The sequence below is a fragment of the Condylura cristata genome, unplaced genomic scaffold, assembly GCF_000260355.1.
Source record: "Condylura cristata isolate star-nosed mole 26May11 unplaced genomic scaffold, ConCri1.0 scaffold00013, whole genome shotgun sequence".
NCBI classification, from domain to species: Eukaryota; Metazoa; Chordata; class Mammalia; order Eulipotyphla; family Talpidae; genus Condylura; species Condylura cristata.
Window position 1 is genome coordinate 34,116,745 of NW_004567114.1, and position 22,462 is coordinate 34,139,206.

Sequence of the window (22,462 nt, forward strand, 5' to 3'; positions counted from 1 at the left end):
AATATGTATCTTTACTGTGATCATCTTCAGCTTTTAGATGACTGAGATGTGAAGAAAATCTTCTGCTAACCTTTACATTTACAGATTAAGATATCAAAGGAAACTGTACCACAGTCAAAGCAGTCACAGAGGAGGCGGAAGCCACCCAGGATGTTACAGGGGCCAGTTCTTATCTGCAGCTGGAAAGGAACAAAAAGGATGCCGGGAGGGCAGAAACAAAAAATAACCAGTGATGCCAGAAGCTAAACGTGGGCCAAACTGCACGTGGAACACCACCGCGGCACTCTTTATGAGCCTGGCCTACCTTGTCTAAGGGAACTCAGTAGTTTGTTTTGGTCCCTGGGCCTGTAAATCCCGCTCTCAACCGAAATTCCATTTCTTCAAACCCACACCTAATTTTTCTATTACTGCATCGGTCTTAGAACCAAATGACTCAAGGATTTAATGATCCCTCCTGTCTAGACGCCCCGGAAGCCGCCTCACAGAGAACCACCCTTACTCTCTGGCAGGCAGCATGTGTCAGACCCAACACGCAGGACCTTGGAAACAGCAGCACCCATATAGTTCTCCTCCCTCAGGAGAAGGTGCAACTACTGAATTTTCGCTTCTTAAAAAAGAGGCCCAAACACCTGGGGTAGCTCAGGTTCACTACACCAGCTCTGGTCAGTTTCCAGTGAAACATTAGGAAGGGTCAGGTCACCTCTGATCTGCCTGAGGGGCAGAGTCGCAGGAAACGGCCTATACCCTCTACTTGGGGACCCAGAGTGCTCTTAGGCTCTTAGGTTCCACCAAGAAACAATGTGAGTGTAGGTGCTCAAAAGCCTTCCTACTGATGCCCACGCTTGCATTCTTTGCTAAGACATGGTAGAGTAAGAACAAGTCCCCTGGTTGATTACTTTGAACATTTCAGGCAAGTTTTTTTTCAGCCACTTTGTTAATTCTAACTTGTAAGCTAAATTTTCAGGTCATCATACAATTTAAGTAGCTATACAAAGTGATTAAGGAACTACACAAAAAAGGAAACTGATAGAACATGGTAAAATAACTACAATGACCTCTCAGGGTGTTCGTGGATACTAAATTTGAGCATCTAATGCCAGGGTGTACTGCTATAGAAACATTTTAATTGATAGGGTAAAACATAATAATGGATCCCGTTTGGGGTTAGAACTGAACAGGGACAATGACCTCTTTTTTTGTTTAAGAACAACTTCTGGTATTTACGTTTATGGTAGAAACATGCACAGTTATGAGCAAATGAATGCATTTGTGGTGAATTGTGCAGCGGCTTGCCAATAACCGCTGATTTCAGCATCAGGAGAAGTGTGCACCCTGCATTGCTGGGCCAGGGTGAAGGACACCAGAGCGGGTCAGCATTCAAGGGCACATGACGGCTGCCCTGGGGTTCTTGGTGGAGCATTCCCTCACTGCAGTGCCCCCTAACCACCCAGCAAAGGCCTGAATGTGGGCAGAAGAAAACATGTCACATGATCCCCAGTATACCTGGCTTATCCTGCTGAGCTCCAAGTTTGCATGGACTTTAGGAAAGGAGAATAAGACAACGTGGACACTGGAGAGATCAACAGGTGAGTGGACTCAGATACTGAGAAAATAACACACTGGACCCCAGTGTGAATCCCAGTTCAGTCACTCACCTAGGGTAATCAGACCACATAACCTGAGTGCTCAGCTAACACCTTCATAGTTTGTCAACGAGGGGTTTATGTCAGTAGCACTATTTCACCGTATTCAAAGCCGAGAGATGATGGACAGGTTGGCGTTTTCTCAAATACAAACCTGCATGAAGAGGTCTGCTCCGCGACCCAGTGGGTTTACCATCAGTTCATCGCCCTCCATAACATACGCTTTCAGGTCACTCTTCTGTTTAGCTTTAAATATATGTTAGCTATTGACTGTATTAATTAGAGATAATCCCCGTACGACAAACATGTTTTTCTAGAACTAATGGCTTTTATGTCAGGCTGACAAGTATAATTAGGCTATAAATTCTCAATCAGTGTGGCTCAAATTGCTACAGGGAAGATGAGGTCTCTGCCATCCTTGTCAATTTATGTATAAAATATGTATGAGCACTTTCTAAAGAGAGGAGGTGGCTAAAGGAATTCATAATTTATTCTGCATAAACACACTCTTTTACATATATTCTGTTTTCAAGGAGCCATATTTCAAACAAGCACCTGAACCATGGCTGCGGTTATAAAGTCACCAAGTGCTCACTTGGATTTCATCAAAACAACTGTGTTCTGCTCAGTAAATACATCACAGTGATAAGCCTATTTGCTCGAGGCAACGGTTTTGAACTTGGCACAGGACACGCCCATGCCTGCCTGGGCCCGACCCAGTGAGCCTTCGATAACCTTGGCAGAAACCCACTGCTCGCACAGAGCTGCCCACAGCAGATGTGGCCACAGTCAGTCCAGGAAACACAGATGCCAGGGAGGGTCAGGATGTTTGAGAAGAACTTCTAATTTGGAGTCAGTCCTAGTCACAGTGAGGCTGGATTTGGTCCACAGTACCGGTCACAAGAGGCAGCCTAGCTTAGATAAGCTCAGAAACTATGGAGCAAGTGGGAAAGGTGGAAGGAGGAAGTGGGAAAGGTGGCAGGAACACGTTCCTGAGGTGGCAGGAACACGTTCCTGTGCCTGCAGGACCTGTCCCAGGAGGATCTGCCCCAGGGGTGCTTCAGGTGAGGTCAGAGGACCTTGAGGGCAGGATCCCCGTCTTTTTAAGCTGGCTTCAACTCAGGGGTGGTTACTGGCACAGTCCAGGTGGATTCCCGTCTCCGACTGGCTGGACTCCGGGCCAGCACTCTCAGAGCTCCATGGCTTTCTTTTGTCACCTCACAGGGACTGGCCCTATGTCTCAAAAGGCCATTGTTATCTAGGGGCAGAGATGCTTCAGCTTCTATATGCAGCCAGTTTGTGACAGGGTACCCAACAAGAGAAAGGTTCAGATTCAAGTCTGCATAGGTTATGTCATCGTAATTTTAAGTCAACCTAATGTAAAATCTCCTTTTTGTTGTTTTGGCTCATCTCTTTTGGAAAGTAAGGATGAGGAGTAATCTTTCCACAAAGGAGCGTCATGACCTGCACACACAACTATAGTAAAAAAATGTGTCCACATTACCAAGCATGTTCTGGTCACAACAATGGCCAGCTTAAGGCCCCATTTCTAATGGTGACTTCAAAAGTTCACCACAATGAAAAGCAGACTCTGGAGATGTCTCTCCACACTGACAGATCACACAGAGCAGGACAGGATGAGTAAGGGACCCATCCCTCACAGTACTACACAAACCTCTGGACTCCAAATGAATACACAGCAAACAACCTTGGGGTCCAACCCTGCAGCAAAGGCCACCCCAAGGTCACCAGGAGAAGATGGGGGATGATACTTGCTAGGCAACAAAATCATTCTTTAAAATAGCAATGCAAAGCCTTCCTAGTGGTGCAACAGGTTAAGTCTCAGCACCATGAAACTATCAGCAGCCACTGCAGCAAGAGTTCGAGTCCTGGCCAGGAGCTGACTCACATGGCACAGCAGACCTCTCCTGTCTCTCCCATTGCTCCCCTCAACAGTGTATCCCAGTAGACCTGTTTGTTCTGCTTCCCACTCTGTCTCTGGTGAATCCTGTCACCTATCTCCCTGCCTGTACCCCAGTTCTTATATTCATAAATAAATAAAACAAATCTTTAATAAAATAAAGTAGCAGTGCGTATGGTTTTGAATCCGAGACATGAACCAGAAGTGACATGGGAAAAAATGAAGATAACACAATAGTTATATTCAGGTAAGAAGTCACATATCTCAGAGGAAATTAAAACAATGATGGGATATTTCATTGCTAAAAAGAGAGTGAGAGGTTTTACTATACTACCAGGTAAGAAGAGGAGCTGGTAAACTTTATGGGGAGATACTTAGTGAACAGGCAGTGCTTTAAAGGGTACATGTGAATTCGTGTTCTTTAACATCTTACATTTTCTTATTTGAATATTTAAGTATTTGCATACATATAAGCTACTTCTATAGGAAACAAAACTAATTGAAAGAATAAACCCAAACAAATATAAATTATAAATAAAATACAATATTTTCAAAGTAAGTGGACAAGTCCATTGTTCAATAATTTGCATTACACACATTTTAAAAAAAATAATGTATTTACTATGAACAAGGTCTATCATATTTCTAAATAGCATTGGACAAATACTACACATGTATCCACCATAAATTGTATGTTGGAGAGAGTCAACAGCAAATGGAAACACTAATTTGTTGCCACAAGCAGGCAAACTTCCAGATGCTATCCACTGAATCTGACATAAATCAATTTTATACTAAGATACCCAAAGGCCCACTGTGTAATTATTTTAATATGTTGGCCAGCTGATCAGCTGTCAAAATGATCCCTTGAGTCCTGAAGAATAAAAAGACTGAAATGTACCTTGTTTAAAACAAAACAAAATACAAACCCTATTGTTTATAGAGATATAAACAGAAGCCCACATTTAAAAGAGGTTAAAAGGGAGGTGGGATGCTTTCCTCCCCGCTCCCCATTTTATTTGGGTTTTTAGTTTTAAGACTTAGCCTAGATTTAAAATTTACCCATCTGCTGAAGAAGCTCATTTTCTATATGGAATGAAACCAGTTCAATAAGGCCACACCACAGTTGTACGGAAACACGAAAATATTTATTCTCAAAAGACAACAGTGATGTTGGCAGTTGGTATTTTCAAGATGTTGAGCCTGCTGGAATCATGCAAATTCCAACCCTAACAGACAAACTTTTAGTAAAACAAGAGCTGTTTTTCCTTGGAAGTATAAGAAGACAAACGTGTACCTGACGCCACACAGTCGTTCATTAAGGTGTTTAGTAGAAATTTGGAAGTATTCTGGATGTTACTTCTCAAGCCTCATTACACCAAACTTCTTAAAAGGCTCCTATTAGATCTGTGTGTCTTTGGGTCATATTCTCAGTCTATTTCCTAACCTATAAAAATACTACAACTACCTGGAAGGACTAACTCAGATGATTACTGTAAACTACCAAGAGAACAGTGCCCAATATAGAATAATTATGGCTATCCTCAGCTTTTGACTAGTAAGACATTAAAAACTTTTACCAAATTATGTAATTTTATAGAATCCTCAAGTCTCCTGAATGATTTGTAAGACAAAGAATACTTTAAAATAGGTAATCTGTGCATAAAGTACCAAAGGTCACCAGTAAGTGGGATGCCCCTTTATGGAGAACGGCTTTACTGCTAATGCTTTCTTATACTGCACTGGCTTAGTCCACACCTACGCAATGACTGGACTCAGTGATCTCTCCCCTGCTTCTTCCACATAACAATCCAACTCGCAGAATGGTATATATCACCTAGCAGTTAGAGCTATCTCATTCTTTTTGACAAAGGACAATAGCTTGACTGACCTAATAACTATTAAATAAAAATCTATTTTTTCTGTTTTATAAGTAATGCTGCAATAAATATCCATGTATTCACTTCGGCTATAGGGAGCTATGTCTATGGGATAAAGTTCTAGAAATAAAACTGCTGATCATATGTTATAACTTGACAGTTATTGTCAAAATATTTTTCATAGAAGTTACATGAGTTTAAATTCTCACCAGATGTATAGGAGAGTATTTCCCCCAATCTCATCAAATAGAGAACTATTAAGTATTATGGTCTGTCTGTACTGTCTGATGTATGAAAAATGCCGTTTTGTTTTCTAACATTACTGATAGTATTCTGCTGTTATAAATGAAGCGGAACATGTTTTCAAAAGCTTTAAAACAAATCATCTCTTTTTCCTTTACTTTGAACTGTTTGTATCCTTTGCCCACTCATTTGGGTTACTGGTCTTTTTTGCTATGGATGTGCAGGCAATATTTACAGATCAAAGCGATCATCCTCATTTTGTGATACGAGTTGCAGTTTCCCTCTTTCCATTTCTATGTTAACTCAGTGTTTTGTGTTTTTCTGCCATGTAGATGTTTTCAAAGTTCATGAAGTGAAACATCAGTTTTTTTCTTTTAATGGTTTCCAGACCTTCCTTCATAATTAGAGAAAGCTACTCCCAGAAAAGGCAAAGAATTTTCCATCTTTCTTTAGTACATTTGTGATTTTACTTTTTATGTTTAAAAATATTAGTTGAACACTTGTCTGAAAGGTCTGAGTGCTTGTAAAGACATAGTTTCTGTTTTCAGTACATAAAGGTCATATTACACGCATACTACACAAAGTCTGTTTCTACTTTTCCTTGTAGCTCTCATGCATTTTGCTTGAAGAAAGTGAGGCACTTACTTCATATATAATCACTTTAGAACTTCACTGGATTCCATCCCTTTGCATTATATGAAACTGTTCTTGACTTAATAAACATTTTTTACCTGAATTCAATCTTATGTAATATTAAAATTATAGCTGCTGCTTTGTATTTCACTGGTATGCACCCTCTCCATAATTAAACCATCAGTCTAAACTATGTGACTTACATATAGTCTGTAACTGTATTTCTCGATGTGATTTATGTGACACAATTCTTCCATCATGTCAGTTTAGGGCATTTACATTTACTGACAGGTATAAATATATAATATACTTTCTGCTAATATATTGTCACTATTGTCTTTTATAAAAAACAGCTATACTGAGGTATAACTAAAACACAAAGAGTATTTTTAAAATGCACTATTTGGTAAGTTTTGACATATTTACACATCTATGGAACCATCATTTAGCAAAATAATGTCCATATCTGTAACCCATAGGCACTTCCTTACTATACCTCTTTGTAATTCCTGTCCTAGCAGCCACAGATTTGTCTTGTCACTATAGATTAGTTTACATTTTCTAGCATGTTATAGTATTAGTCTCTTACCCTATGTGTCATTCTGTTGGCATGACTTCTCTTACTCAGTAGCATCATTCTGAGGTCCCTCAAGTTACATCAAGAGTTCAAGCTGAGTAGTATTCTCTTGAAAGGATATACCACAAGTTGTTCGTCTATTCAACTATTATTGGGCCTCAGGTTAATTCCAGCTTTTGTTTATAGCAAATAAAGCTATTATGAACATTTATGTAGAAGTAATTATACAAACATAAATTTTTTTTTAGCTTTTAAGTGGAATAGCTGGACATATGGTAGGTGTATGGTTTAGCTTTTTGTAAACAATTTTCAAATTTGGTTGTACATTTTACATTCCCATCAGCAAGAATGGGTTCCAGTTATCCATATCCTGTCAATCTAGTATTGTCATCTTTTAATTTAGTCATCTTTTTGAGTATGTAGGGCTATCTCAATGGTTTTGACTTATATTTTCCTAAGGATTTTGAGAATCTTTTCATGTGCTCATTTGCCATCCGTGTATCTTCTTCGGTAGTATCTATTCAAATCTTCTGCCCATTTGAAAAAAAAAAAAAGGACTCTGCCCTAACACCAACTCACCAGGCAGACTAACAAATCTGGTAAAAAGAAAGAGGTGACACAGATTTGAAGTACTATTTTCCATTGTAAAGTACATTCCATCCAAGGCAAAGAATGATCATTACCACACTTGCCTAACCTCAGCTATTGTAAAAATTTACATTCCTTAAGAAATTAAGGGCAAAAAACAGGACTGGGGTTAAGGGACAACTCAGAGAAAATAGTCTGACATGAAAACTCTGCAGGTAACCCATCAGTACATAAAAAATCAATAGGACAGTAAAATGGCTTATTCTTGGATAGAGTGGGAATTCAGATCTGATTTGGTTATGTCAATAAGAGTATTACTATTGACTAGAAGCTTCTCCCCATGCAGTAGATAACACAATATTTACTCCTTGGGTGATGCTATGGAGCGAAACATCTAGAACTGAATCTAAAAATGACTAGGGAAAATGTTGCATTATTATAACTGTTATCTAGCTAAAGGAAGACAAATGAAAGGGCATGTTTGTCTCAGGCTCTGTCTGTAAATTATAGGTTAAGATAAGCCTGACCTGCTTCAAAAACTTTCAGAAAGGGACAGAATATAAATTCCACAAGTAAATATGTTGCTATCTAGTGGATGAAACCTGTGCTGAATGGTGAACACTAAAGATACCACATATAAAAGTAACTTTTAAGAGTAAAACCATGTGGAGCCACAACAGTGAAACCAAATTAGTCATTTTCTCCACATATGTAGTACTCTTTCAAGGTAGAGAAGTTCATGCACTAGCTTATAATCTTTAGTTTCACACAAGAGCCACGATGTGAATATATGTATCTCCATTTTGTGAAATAAGGAAATGACGAGGAGGACAAGTGGTTTCCCTAGGGAAGGGGACAGTATACATGGTGGTCCACACTCTCTTTACACTTCACCATATTCTACAATAGAATTTCCCAGTTTGGGAGGGGATTCATATAAACTTCCGTAATCACTTATAATACAGAAGATGATCATAGTTTTGGGAACCAGTCTGAAAGCAGTGTAGTTCAGTTATCTATTAATTGCTGTTTCCGTCCTGGGAAAAAAAGAAAACCTCAAGAGAAGTGAGAGAACCAGAAAAATATGGAAAAAGTCACCTTTGTCAGAATGAGTACAAAAACAAGTGCTAATCCAACCTGTCAGCAAGGAAGAAAGTTTACACAGGAAGAAATCTGGTAGACCAACAAACTGAAGTAATTTGTTCAATCACAGCATGTAGTTAAAAAGTATTAACACAAGTTCAAAATGGTACATAGTACTCAAGTTTCTTGACTCTCTTTGACATCCTGATTGGTATCATCCACTTCCTGAAACTGTCAAACTTGAATAAACTGGGAAGGCACTGCAGTGAGTAGAAACCTGTCTCCTGTAGCCAGAACACTGGGGATGGGGGGAGGGGGAGGGGTGGGAGGAGGCAGAATACAACTTCTCCTAGGAGAGTCCTTCAAATACTACCTTTATCACGTTAGAAAGTTTATTCTGTTCCTAGTTTCCTTTAGCAAATGCTTTTTGTGCATCAATTGAGACAATCATGGTTTTCTTTTCAGTCAGTTGATAGGATGAATAACATTGGCTTTTGAATGATGAATCGATCTTGCATTTCCAGAGTAAAAAAATGCAAGATTATTACAATTTCCTCCTCATGCTGCTGGAGCTAGTGCCATACATCTTGTAATGTCATAATTCTATACATTACTATTAAATTTGCCTTACTAGTTGATTATTTTTTAAAGGGCTCAAAAATATGAAAGAAACGCCTTCTATATTTATCCTTACTTTTGCCATGTCTGAGGTACTGTGTGTAAATCCAAATTTCCACCTGGTTATTTTTGTTTTCTGCCTGAAAAACACTAACAATTCTTGCTGGGATGGTTTGATGGTGGTAACTATTTTCAGTTGTGTGTTTGAAACAAGTTTTTCCCTTTCATTTTGGAATGATACTTAAATGGTACATAGGATTCTAGGTTATGGTCTTTCCTTTTTTCCTCCCTCCTTTTATCCCACCTTCGTAGTAAAGAAAAGATGTTGGCCTTTGGCTTGCAGGCTCTGATGAGGTTTTGTTAGTTTTTTCATTCTTTGTTACTCTGTACACATTGCCTCTTTTTACTTCTAGCTACTTTTAAAATTTTCCTTTTATTACTGGTTTTCAGCAACTTAAATGTGATAGATCTATGACAATCCCTATGTTTTTTTTTTCTCTTTGGGGTTCATTGAACATCACAGATCAAATCTGAGGAAAAACATGACCATTCTTTCCTTTCCTACCTCCATTTTTTCCCCCAGACACCAACTATACATATTTGGGGACGACTTGATATTTTCTCACAATTTGCTGCAGCACTTTATTTATGTTTTAAAGATTTATTTTATGCATGCAAGAACTGGGGTGTAGGTCAGAGGTGCAGGGGGTGAGCAGATTCACCAGAGTGGGGCAGAACAGGGGAATCTACTGAAATACACTGCTGAGGGGAGCAGCAGGCAAGGCAGGGGAGGTCTGCTGAGCCATGTGGATCAGCTCCCTGACCTGCCAGGTACTGAACGCCAAGTGCTGCAGTGGCTGGCAGCAGTTGACAGTGCTGTGTCTTTAACCCCCGTGCCACCAAGGATATGCTCCATTTATTTTTATTTTTTCAGTGATTTTCCTTTCTCTTGCCCTATACTGGATAAATTCTATTGCTATGTTTTCAAATCCATCAATCTCTTCTTCTTCACATTCTAATTTGCCCTTAACTGAGTAAATATAGTTTTTCAATTCAGACATGGCAGTTTTCACTTTTGGGAGTGTCAGCTGGGTCTTCTACGTACTTTCTTCGTCTGTCTCTTCAACAAGTTCACATGTTACTCTATAGTCCTAACCACAGAGATGTCACTACAGCAGGTATTTTAACTCTGTCTACTAGTCCATCTGCAATTTGTTTGTCTCTACTTATAATCAACTGTCTTCCAGAATAGATCATTTTTTAAAGCTTTTTTTGTATTTCTGATAATTTGATTGGATGTTGGATGCTGCTCATTTTATGTTTTTGGGTGCTGGATTTTGTTAAAGGTGTTGGGCTTGTTCTGGCAGGCAGGTAAGTTACTTTGGATCAGGTTTCTCTCTCAAGACTTGCTTTTAAGCGCTGTTGGGGCAAGTCCAAAGCAGACTTTGATCTAGGGATAATTTAGCCTCATTACTTACATGATATTCTTCTGCAGACTCTATCCTATTTCCCTTATATTATGAGATCTTTCCACTCCACAGGTGGGAACACGAACTAATCTCCAGTCCTTTGTGAGTGCAGAAATCACTCAGCTTAAAGGCAGTTTCTAGTACCACGAACATGGGACTTTTCAGTGGTTCTTTTTCCCACACTGTAGCATTTTACCCCACATGTGGGCAAAAAAGTAGGGCTCAAGGGACATATTCTACAGCTATTCAGAGCTCTTTTTGCCTATGAAGCCCCCCCTTCCCCCGCCACATCTCTTTGTACTCGTCTTTACAAAGTCTAGTTACCTCATCCATAATCTCTGTTTCTCCAGCCCAATGAGATCACAGAACTATTTGGTTTCTCATCCATGTACTTAGGACTAGAAACTGCCTTTGGGCAATAAAATGAGTATGGGGGAGGGTGGTTGTCTCATTTATTTCCTTTTTAGGCACCACACTCTGAGCTGTCTATTGTCCAATGCCTGAAAATGGTTATTTAATAAAAAATCAGTTGTTTATAAAAGTAGAGAGAGGGAGGGAATTATTGTAGAAGTTAATTCTTTAGTTAAAAACATAACTGTTTTGCAGAGACACTTTTAGATGAGAGGGGTAGGGGAGGTTAAATGAAAGGGAAGGAGAAAAGTGGTAATTTTAAAATGAATTCAACTTTGTGAGCTATCACTTCCTGTAATATTAAATAGCACACCAATTTAATTCTAATTTTATTTTATTCTGAGCATGCTAAAGCCACTTTAGCTTGAGTTCAATCTCCGCCCCTGGAGGTGGCCACATGGTGCAGCGGACCTCTCCTGACCTGCCCGCTCAGCAGTGTACTTTGTTGATCTGCCTGTTCTGCTCCCCACTCTGTCTCTGGTGAATCTTCTCACCACCCCTGCACCTCTGGTATGTACCCCAGTTCTGTAAGCATAAATAAATAAACCTTTAAAAAAAAAGGCATACTAATTGTTAAAATGCTAATTTTGGTTAAAGCCCTATTTGTTGTTAATATCTACTAAGTATCATTGAAATATGTTCTTATATGCATGCAGGCAAACATAAGAAAAAGATAATTCATATTTATATTTTGAAAGGAAAAACACCACTATATCCTTAATATTTGCCACAGTAAATAGTAGTAAACAATCAGGTCATCTATCCAGTTACTCAGGTATCTGGTCTCTCCTAGAGCACAGGTCAGTGTGACTCTGTAGACAGAAGAGAAAACACACAGAGGACAGAACACAAGTTCTCAACAGCTGTCACTGCAAAGGCCTGACCTTATTATCTTAGCTTATGGGATGTGGAACAAAGGAGAAGACCTGCCTGAAATCTGCTTGAGATAAAATTCTGTTGCTATGTAAAAAGTTATAGGCTAAGTGAATGAGAGATTTTATTTATTCTGTATGTTTCATCTCAAGTAGTTCTGAAATGTTTGCTTTCTAACTATAATTTACATTAAGTAAGAAATGCAGATTCGTATTGAACATAAAATCAATGTTAAAAGATCCAGGAGCAAACTGAAGTTTATGTATATCTTTAATCAGATTTAAGTAACTATCTGGATACCACCACCCCCCTCCTCTAGAAGTGCAACTGGCTTCTAACATTTATAATGAGTATGTATTTTAAAATGAAATAATTTTTCTATCTTTCCTAACCAAATTGACTCCTCCATGGCCACATGGAATATATATAACATGCTATAGGTTAGACCTGCTTTCCATAAATGTTGACTGCATTTTCCAAGACTTCTTTCAAAGCTTGTTGAAATGACAGGACTGGATGAGAGCACTTTACACATAACAGGTGCTCAACAGGCTTTGCCAGAAACACAGCATCAGCCTTCTGGGCAACATTCTACAACAGGACTATGCTACTGTTAACTAAGGAAATATTTATTTATTCATTCGTACAGAACTGGGGTACAGGCCAGAGATGTGGAGGGTGAGAGGATTCACCAGAGACAGAGCGGGGAGCAGAACAGGCAGATTGACAAAGTATACTGCTGAGGGGAGCAGCGGGTGGGTCAGGAGAGGTCTGTGTGCCATGTGGTCACCTCCGGGGCAGGCGGGGATCGAACTCATGCAGAAGTGGCTTAAGCTTCTTAGTGCTGTGCTTTAACCCGCTGCGCCACCAGGGAGGGCCCCTAAGGAAATAATTTTAAAGGCCTAAAATATCTTTTTTTTTTTTCAAGTCTATTACTATTACAGCACCTTATCCTGGGCTGTGGTGATTGACTATTGTCTACAAATTGGCAGCTCCCTACTGTCAAGATACAGAGAGCCCTCAATCAATGTTAGCAAAATGGAGAAACTTTGAATCAGCACACCTTACGCTCTCAAGTATTTTAATGCCTGATTTGTGTCATTATCAAATGAATTAAAAACCTCCAAAGTGAGATCTCCTAATCCATTTATGTCTCACTGTGAAAAAAAAAAAAAAAAAGACAAGAGAATTGTGGTACACAGTGCTTGGAATCTCAAGCTGTCTTGAGAACTAAACAGAAACTAGACAGAAATATAAGACAAATATATACTCAAGACTTGAAGTATCACCTACCTGCTAATTCCTGTGGCCACCCAGAGCTTTACCACCATACTGATATGCTATGCTCACTTAAACAATGACCACAATTAAAATTCTCTCTGTAAGGGCCCCCATCATTTATTCTCAGACATCTATTTCAGAGAGTGATAGGTCTTGGGGGGCTGGGCTTTGACCTAACACTTGCAGGGGGTACAGGGTATGGGGGGATCAAAGAAGGGGGTGGAGTCTCACAGGTGGTATCCACTGCAAGTCCATCACACACACACTACAGTGCTGGAAACACAGGCAGATCACTCAATTCCCCTGCCCCTGGCCAGTCACACAACTCCAGGGGAAAACAAACTCCACCTCAGGGTGCAAGTCACTTCACCCAACACTATACTGTTCTCAGCTGTAAAGCAATCAGTAACTACCCTACTCACACCATATGGCATTTGCAGGGATGAAATTAAAGAAGATAATTTTGACTTTTCAAGTTTAAAGTAATACACACGTGTTAGGCCACTAACTTCCCAGAAGGGTTATTCTATTTGAGAATGGAAAGAGGCACATCAAGTGTAGACATCAGCTTCTGTTTATGAGACGACCCTCTGACAGTGACCCTTCATGCACCTGTGTGCCTAGCACCCCCACCCCTATCCTGGCTGTGGGGAGCAAGGGAGAGCTGCTAATGCTTCACAGCTGAAATGCCTGGGAGACGACGCTCTGCCACCTCTACCCCAGGAGCAACTGCAGCCCATCAATGAGGAGAAACGGCCGAGTCCCAGCCCCAAGGTGGGCAACTGAGTGCCTCCAAGCTTCAGAAACGACTGAGGTTAGGCTGAGGTGAGACTGCTGATAGAACATTTTTCCAGCTTCTTCTTCAGCTCTCAGCTGTTCCTCTTATGTCTTTCTCCTCTGACAGCAATTCCTTAATAAATTCCACATATAAATTTGTTCTAGAAACCCTAACAGAAACCACCAGTTTATATTATCAACTCACACTATCAACCTACCTGAAGTCCTAAAACCACTAGTGAATGTTTAAGTTTCCATGATGGCCCAAGGTTTTCATGCGGGCCTACATGCACCAGAAGAGTGGTCCTCAAGTCTAGTCAATACTAGTAGCTACAGTGAAGAGCCAGAAGCCTAAATGTGAGGTGAACATATGGTCACATAAAAGAAAAGACAGGCTCTTTCCCTGTTTGGCACATTCTCAAAAAGGAAGACGGGCTCTGTCAAAACTACAGGTGCAGGGGAGTTGTGTCCCTTGGAAAACACCTAATACAGTGAGCACATGAATGTCCTTTTCATCAAGGGCACTTAACACACTGCGGGTTTCAAACAATCAAGCCTTTGAATAATAACCAGCAGCAACAACCCTCCTGGGTTCTATTTGGACCCTGATTGGGGTAATTTCCCTTCCTGTAATCCACTCAGCTGGTTTTGAGACATTGTAGACTCAATCCCAAATTCCAAGGCCTGGCATTAGGGACTAGGTTTTAGCCCCCCACACTGGCCTCATCTTCCCTTACTTCCTACCCCTCCTGGCTCATCATACCTCTCTCACTTGGCTCAGCTAGGATGAACCATCTCACACTCACACTTTAACACAAAGGTGCACCCTGGTGAAGCACCTGTCATGGGAAGGCTCCATGCCTCTCCTGACGAGAAGTGTATGGCTCCTCCCAGGCAGTTTATTTCTGTGCTTCTTCCAGTCCTTCGACTAAAAAGTGGGAGTTAATCTCCTGCAATGCTGGTGGGAATGCAAACTAGTACAACCACTATGGAAAACTGTTTGGAGGTTCCTCAAACTACTAAACATGGAGCTTCCATATGACCCAGCAATCCCACTACTAGGTATCTACTCAAAAAACAAAAAAAAAAACTGATTGAAAAAGATACCTGCAACCCCATGTTTATTGCTGCCTTATTTAACAATTGGAAAGACATGGAAACAGCCCAAATGCCCAAAAGTGCATGACTGGATTAAAAAGATGTGATACATATACACAATGGAGTATTACTCAGCAACCAAAAAAAAAAAAAAAAACACATGCCTTTTGCAGCAACATGGATGGAGCTGGAAAAGATCATGCTTAGTGAAATAAGCCAGAAATAAAAGGAAAAATACTGAATGGTTTCACTCGTAACAGGAATATAACGGACCAGGCAAGAAAATAGTAATAATAATGAACAGCTACATACCAGAGACGTTTTATGGGGGTGGAATGGGGAATGGGATCAAAAACAATGAGGGGAGAGAAATGCACTGGACTATGGTGATGGAACATGGGTGATTTGGTGACAGGAAGCCCAAGGAGATTGCAACTGAGATAGAAAAATGCACAAAATGATGTAAAAATAAAGTATTATATTATTCAAAAGAAAAAACATAATACATCTACGGTGAATATTTAAAAAAAAGTGAGAGTTAAGATCTGCATTCTGTCACTTGAGACTTCTTAAAAGATTCAAATGAGGTGGTATGTGCGGCTGTTCTAATGCCTGGAATTTTACAGAGCTGATGAATAAAAATGTGCACATGACTTAATGTTCTCATTGTTTACTATGTTCAGTGAAGTCACATACTGAACCGGCTTGGATGGCATGTGCACTGCATAGCGATAATGAACTCAGCAGTCACGGAAGACTATTTTCATACTCTATTTCACAGTCATACAACCACTTTTAATCAATTCAATATTCTAAAATATGTTTTAGTGGGCTCACTTATATTTTATCTTGTGAAAAAATTTCCAAATATAATGCCGATACTGATGCCAATTAGGTGGCAACTAGACTAATAGAATCAAAACAGCACTTGTATTGTGAGTGTGTGTGAGCACACAGGCATGCACATGCACACGTGGAGTAACACTGTGCCATTTTTAGACATTTTTTTCAGACATTTCCCAAACTATAGACATCTGGTGTTTATATTTCAAATTTCCTTATATACAAAGGATCATCCTTCCCAGATGGGTAGCAAAGCCTACTCACTAAATGATAACTTTCTTGACAAGACTCCATGAAGGCATCTGACAAAGTCTGTGTGACATTTTAATACATATAATGGAGAAAAAGTTAGAAGACAACTACCTAAAGTAAATTTCTATCTGGGTAAATAATTATATGTGAAAATCAGCTTCAACCTAGCAGGAACCCTCTGATGAAAAAGGAAAACAATTCTGTCCTAAATTTTACTGAATTGAACCTCTGAAAAGATTTTCAAGATGTCAAGGAGAATAGTGGATCATAACTTTTTAAAAATGTAGTAAAACCACAGATCACTATTTGGATCCACTAGAAAACTGGGTGAAAATCTATACAATGACAATACATTATAAAAACTGCCTAACCAGATAAAACATTTTCAATAGGCAAGTGTAAATGTCGATGTATAGGTTCAGATGTATTCTTGAACTCTTGAGTTCAAGAGTTCCTTGAATATAGATATATACAAAACACTAGTCCCTATACCACTATTTGCAACAGCAAGGAGACAATCTAACCAGCCATAAACAAGGTTGTCATGAAATAAATTAGCTGGGTATAGTAGACTTTGCAACTATAAAAACAAACATAAAATCTATAGTAGATTGAAATACAATGATGAAAGAATGTCTATGACAAATTGTGGTGATAAAATCAGATTGATGGCATTATATATAAACTGTTTCCATCCTTGTCTTTAAAGAACGCCATGTAGACTGTTTTTTCTTATCTTTTAAAAAATTTGGAGCATCTAAACAATTGACATTTACTTCATTTAGTTACTTGTATAGTGTTTTGTCTATTTCTTTTTATTCTAAATATTTTCTTCTGACCTATTTTCCAGCACAGTAGTTCTCTCTTACCTATCTCTAAGCTGGTGCCAACCTCATCTAATAAGTTGTATTTGGTTGGGAGGATGGAAGAGATAGAGGGGATTTTATTAGCCTGCATTATAAAGAATTCTCTCTCAGTTTGATTGAAAGTAAGTTGAAATATAACATTATATAAGTTTGAGGTATACAGTGTGTATTAATTTGATACACATACACTTATTGGATGAGGTTGGCACCAGTTTAGAGATGGGTAAAAGAGAACCACTATGCTGGAAAATAGGTCAAAGAAAATATCTAGAACAAAAAGAAATAATAGAATAATTTAAAACTGCTTAATCCATTCAAAATAAAGTCTAAAAAGTTGCTTAAAATAGGAAGCTAGCACAGGTTGAACAAACAGGAAACGTAAGAAGACAAAGCACTATACAAGAAACTAAATGAATTAAATGTGATTTCTTTAGAACAGAGATTTTGTGCTTGGCACATCCCTCTGTTGTTTAGCTATGTCACTTTGCAGGTAGAATTGGTTAGGTACGGTATGCCAATAATGAAAATCAGACCACAGTAATGTTAGTTAACAAGTCACATATTATCACCTCACTTAATTCCTACTAATTTTTTTGCATGGAGAACATTTAAAATCTACCCTCTTAGCACCTTACAAGCAGGTAACACTGTATTGTTAGCTACAGTCATCGTGCTGTATACTACACATCCCCAGAACTTATTCATCCTAAAAAATGGAGGTTTGCACACTCTGACCAATGTCTCTCCATTTTCCCTTTTTTACAGTTCTGCTGCTGTTTCAGCTTTTAAAAATCCCACATGTAAGTGGAATCATACAGTAGTAGTTGTCTTTTCTGACTTATTTCATTTAGCATAAGACCCTAAAGGTACCATCCACTTTGCTTCACATTGCAAAATTTCTTACTTTTTATGGCTGTATCTTATTTTGAGTCTGATTTTCATTATCGGCATACCATAGGTAACCAATTCTCCCTGCAAAGTGACATAGTTAAACAACAGAGGAATGTGTCAAGCATACAATTCCTCTCAGAGAGTTTAGCCTGCCTCAGCAAACATTGTTACACAACAGAAAAAAATCATTTTAATCAATACAGGTGGACCATAATTGTCCTAAATGCAGAGACACAGAGAGGCTAGAACCAAGGAGGGGGTAAGGAAGTCAAACAGGAAGAAGTGTTGAGGGACTGAAGCAATTTGCTTTAGAAGTGATGTTTTAGTAAAAGATTAATGGCTGGCTTTAAATAATTAAAAGGCTATTCATTTCAAAGAAAGCTTATTTTTTTTCTGTTTGGCTTTAATGGACAGAGCTAAAACCAATATATAACAGTAATAGGAAAAGAGGATTCGAATTCAGGTAAAGAATTATTAACCTTATAAGACTTAGAGGTGTCTAAAAGAGAACTCAGCTGCCCAGCACCGGACTTGCATCCTTTCCAAGTCACAGCAAGGTTCCTGTTCTCTGCTCATCCCACGGGGAAGTTCACAAAGAGAACGTGCCAGGTATGGCACAGGTATGGCACAGATGCCTAATGCTTGAGGAAGGATGACTGAGTACTTCTAAAATTTCCTGTCATTTCAGGACTTATAGGAGCTATGACACTCAAAGGAGCTTTTTCAGATCAAAAGGTGTTATCAGTTTAGTAAATTTTAATGAGTGAAATTCAAATAATAACCATCAAACATTAGACCAGAATATGACTGTCCGCATTTTTTTAAAGATTGATTTATTTATGCATATTAAGAACTGGGGTACCAGAGGTGTGGGGAGTGAGAGGACTCATCAGAGACAGAGTGTGCAGCAGAACAGGCAGACTGACTGAAATACACTGCTGAGGGGAGCAGCGGGCGAGATAGGAGAGGTCTGCTGGGCCATGTGGGTCACCTCCCTGGCCGGGGATCAAACTTCTGGACAGTTTCACAGTGCTGCACTTTAACTCCTTGTACCACCAGGTGGGCTCTACCTCTCTACCTTCTAAGGCAATGCATCTTCAATTTTGCCAACTACAAATTCACATGTATATGATACATATGCAAATGACCAGTTAAAATAATTTTTCATAGGTTCATTCTAACTTCTGAAGATCAATAGAATAATATTTAAGAGGTTAATATTACATATTTCATTATTAGAATTTTCTTATATCTGCGTTCGATGATATTTAGCTTGAACAAGAGTATAGACTCAAATCTTACCCAGTGAATATATTTTAGTTTAAGTAAATTTGAAAACTGTAACAAACTGTGGTTTATACAGATAGGTGGGAAGGCTGCAACATCTCATCCCAGGAAGTAGCACTAACATTTGCGTTAAGACTTATGAAGAAACTGCTCGTTAAAGATTTCCCTTGGCATCTACCAGAACCCAAATCATTCAAAAAGCTGGGAGATGGAATGTTTCAACTTGGAATAAAGTGATGAACGGATTTTTACCTATGTTTTTGTGTGCATCTGCCTACGTTTTTACATATACCCAACATATCAATGTTTCCCCAAGGAAAAATCAACATTTGCTGATAAGAAGCCATGTTCATGTTGATGAGGTTGTCAACAGCATCAGCCAATTTTAAAGTTCTAAACGTCTTATTTCAGTCAATGATCAGAGAGATAGATTAAATTAGAAAAGATGAAAAAAAAAAAAAAAGCTTATGTGATATGTCACCTGAAAAAGGCCAAGTAATACCACAGAATCGGTCTTTACTCACACTGGAGCCATGAAGAAATATTTTAAATCCTATTTCAAACAGACCTTCTCGACAGCTGGCAAAATGCAATGTAGGAAAGCTGAGTTACTTACTTGCCGAATAATTTTTCATAAAGCCCAGTAGAAAATGTGCTTTCAATGACAGAGTTTTCATCACCCTCTTGGAGGAAAAGGTGGGGTGTGGATAAGCATTTGCCGAGCAATGCCTCTGAGGCTGCTTACTCAGCTGGCACTCTGTCATGAGAAATGTCAGGGCATCTTTGCATCTACCTCAGAGTTCACAAAATAAGCAGCTCCAATAGTCTCTCCTTCTGAAGATTTTCAGTGAAAAGTCATTGAACACTTCTCTCCAATGTGTGTCACCAGATATATGGTAGGAGCTGATTCCCGCTCTGTGCATCAGTGATTTCAACAAACTATAAAGTACTCACTCCCACCCACGACTGCTCTCCTGTAATAATGTGACTTGCAACAGCAGCATTTGATAAAGGGGTTTTGCCAACAGCTTTCTCCTCTTTCCCTTTGAGCATGTTTGCCATCAGCCACAGGAGGTTGATGTTGCAAACTTCTCAGCAAATCTGTTTCTGTTATGATGAATGCAAACTTGAAGGATGCCTCTGAGGTTCTGTTATATTCTGGGCCCTTAGCAATCAAATACATCAGTTTCACCCTGGAAAGCGTTGCTTTGTACTTGATCTGGAAAGACTAAGGCGGTTCACTAGAAAGGCCACTCACTGGAATTGCCTCAAAATGACTCAGAGGTGTTGAGGGTCTTGTGCCACTTGATCTCCAAAGCTTCATAACAAAGAAAGCACTGGAGACCAAGGACAAATAATCACCTGCCAATACAAATGCCCAAAAGTAGATAACCGGATTAAAAAGATGTGGTGCATATACACAATGTAATAGTACTCAGCAACCAATAAATAAATAAATAAATAAACACATGCCTTTTGCAGCAACATGGATGGAGCTGGAAAAGATCATGCTTAGTGAAATAAGCCAGAAAGATGGTTTCACTCATAGAGGGGGGGAGACATAATAATAATAATGAACAGCTATATACCAGAGACATTTTGTGGGGGTGGAGTGGGGAATGGGATCAAAAACGGTGGGGGGAGGGAAGTGCACTGGACTATGGTGATGGCACACGAGTGATTTGGTGATGGGAGCTCACGGGGATTACAACTGAGGTGGAAAAAGGCACAAAATGATGTAAAAATAAACATATTATTAAAAGAAGGAGAAATAAATGTCATCTAAACAGAAAAAAAAAAAAATCACCTGCCAGGCAAAATCCAATTTTCAGAGAGTCGTTGCAGTACTTTTCAGTTAATATTTTTCTTTTTCTGTCACTTGAGTGAAATTATCAATTTGGCAGATTCACTGGCCCCTGGACAGTAAGATACATGTTCTATAATTACACTGGTTTTCTGTTCACTATTTATGTTTATGATCTTTCGAACTGTAGTATTTACTGGTATTTTTGTAGCTCCTTTAATATTTCAGTGAACTACTTCTGAATTTCTGATCCATTTTTGTGAACTGGGTAAAGAAGACAATATAAGAGTAATATAAAATGCAAAGAAAGCACAATTTCAGACTTATATGCCATGCTATGACTGAAGATTTTACATATTTTAACCAATTTGCTCTTCACAATCACCTTATGAATATCCCTATTTTACACATGAGGCCACAGAGATGTGACTTCACTTTCTCAAGGTCACAAAGAACCAGGAATTAGGACCTGGCAGTAAAGTCAAGAACTTGTATTCTTCCCATACTATGCTTCCTCTCAAATAGAAGAAAATTTACTTAAGAGGGCAGTGACTGTAAAAATGAGAATGCACTAATATAGTCTTTATAATCAGTAGGGATATTTGAACACAATGTTGACCTTCAAAATCCTGGATAGCTCCTTCAGGGACATCACTGCAAAAAACTAAGCCACCTTCCTCGGAGACAGAACCTGGTTATAGCGGTCAACAAAGGGCCCTAAATTTCTCTATTGTCCCTTAAGTTTGTACTAGGATGGAAATGACACAGTCTTCCTTGGCAAATTGGTTCTGTTTTATGTGACGTACCAAGTTACTCTTTCTTGGTCTTTCAATTACATATTAATTAGTTCTGAATTCCTAATTAATTCCTAATTAATTAGTTCTTGAATTTACAAGTCAAACTTTTTACTTCTCATGCAGATTCCTGCCTCCCATATTGCTAATATAATTTAGCAAATATTAAATATTTTCATGATTATGACTATGCATATGATGTTCATAGCTTAGTCTGCAGTATATTATATATTATATTCCCTCCTTTTAAGAAATGTTAACGCTGCTAAAATTATAATTTTGCTTATGATCACTTACTTCTCTCTTTCCCTATCATTAGTTCATCCCTAAACCTTCTGACATGACTACAAATCTCTCTCCAGAAACCCACCAGCTGATCCATCAGTGGTTCTCCTGACCCCTCACTGAGCCATTCCTTTGAGACTTCTGTCTTTACCTAGGATCATTCACAGATGTGTACCCACTACCCACTCCTCATTCTGGAACTCGCTTGCTTTCTTCTTGACTAACAGTTTTGCTTTTTCTGGACTACCCTGGATGCCTCTGAGGTTCTGTTATATTCTGGGCCCTTAGCAATCAAATACATCAGTTTCACCCTGGAAAGCGTTGCTTTGTACTTGATCTGGAAAG

At 39.0% G+C, this 22,462-nt stretch overlaps 1 protein-coding gene across 1 annotated transcript in view; it reads right to left on the bottom strand.

Annotated features, from left to right (window-relative positions):
* PELI2 (pellino E3 ubiquitin protein ligase family member 2) overlaps window positions 1-22,462 on the bottom strand; it is a 108,213-nt gene that overhangs the window by 25,937 nt on the left and 59,814 nt on the right. The window lies entirely within an intron of this gene.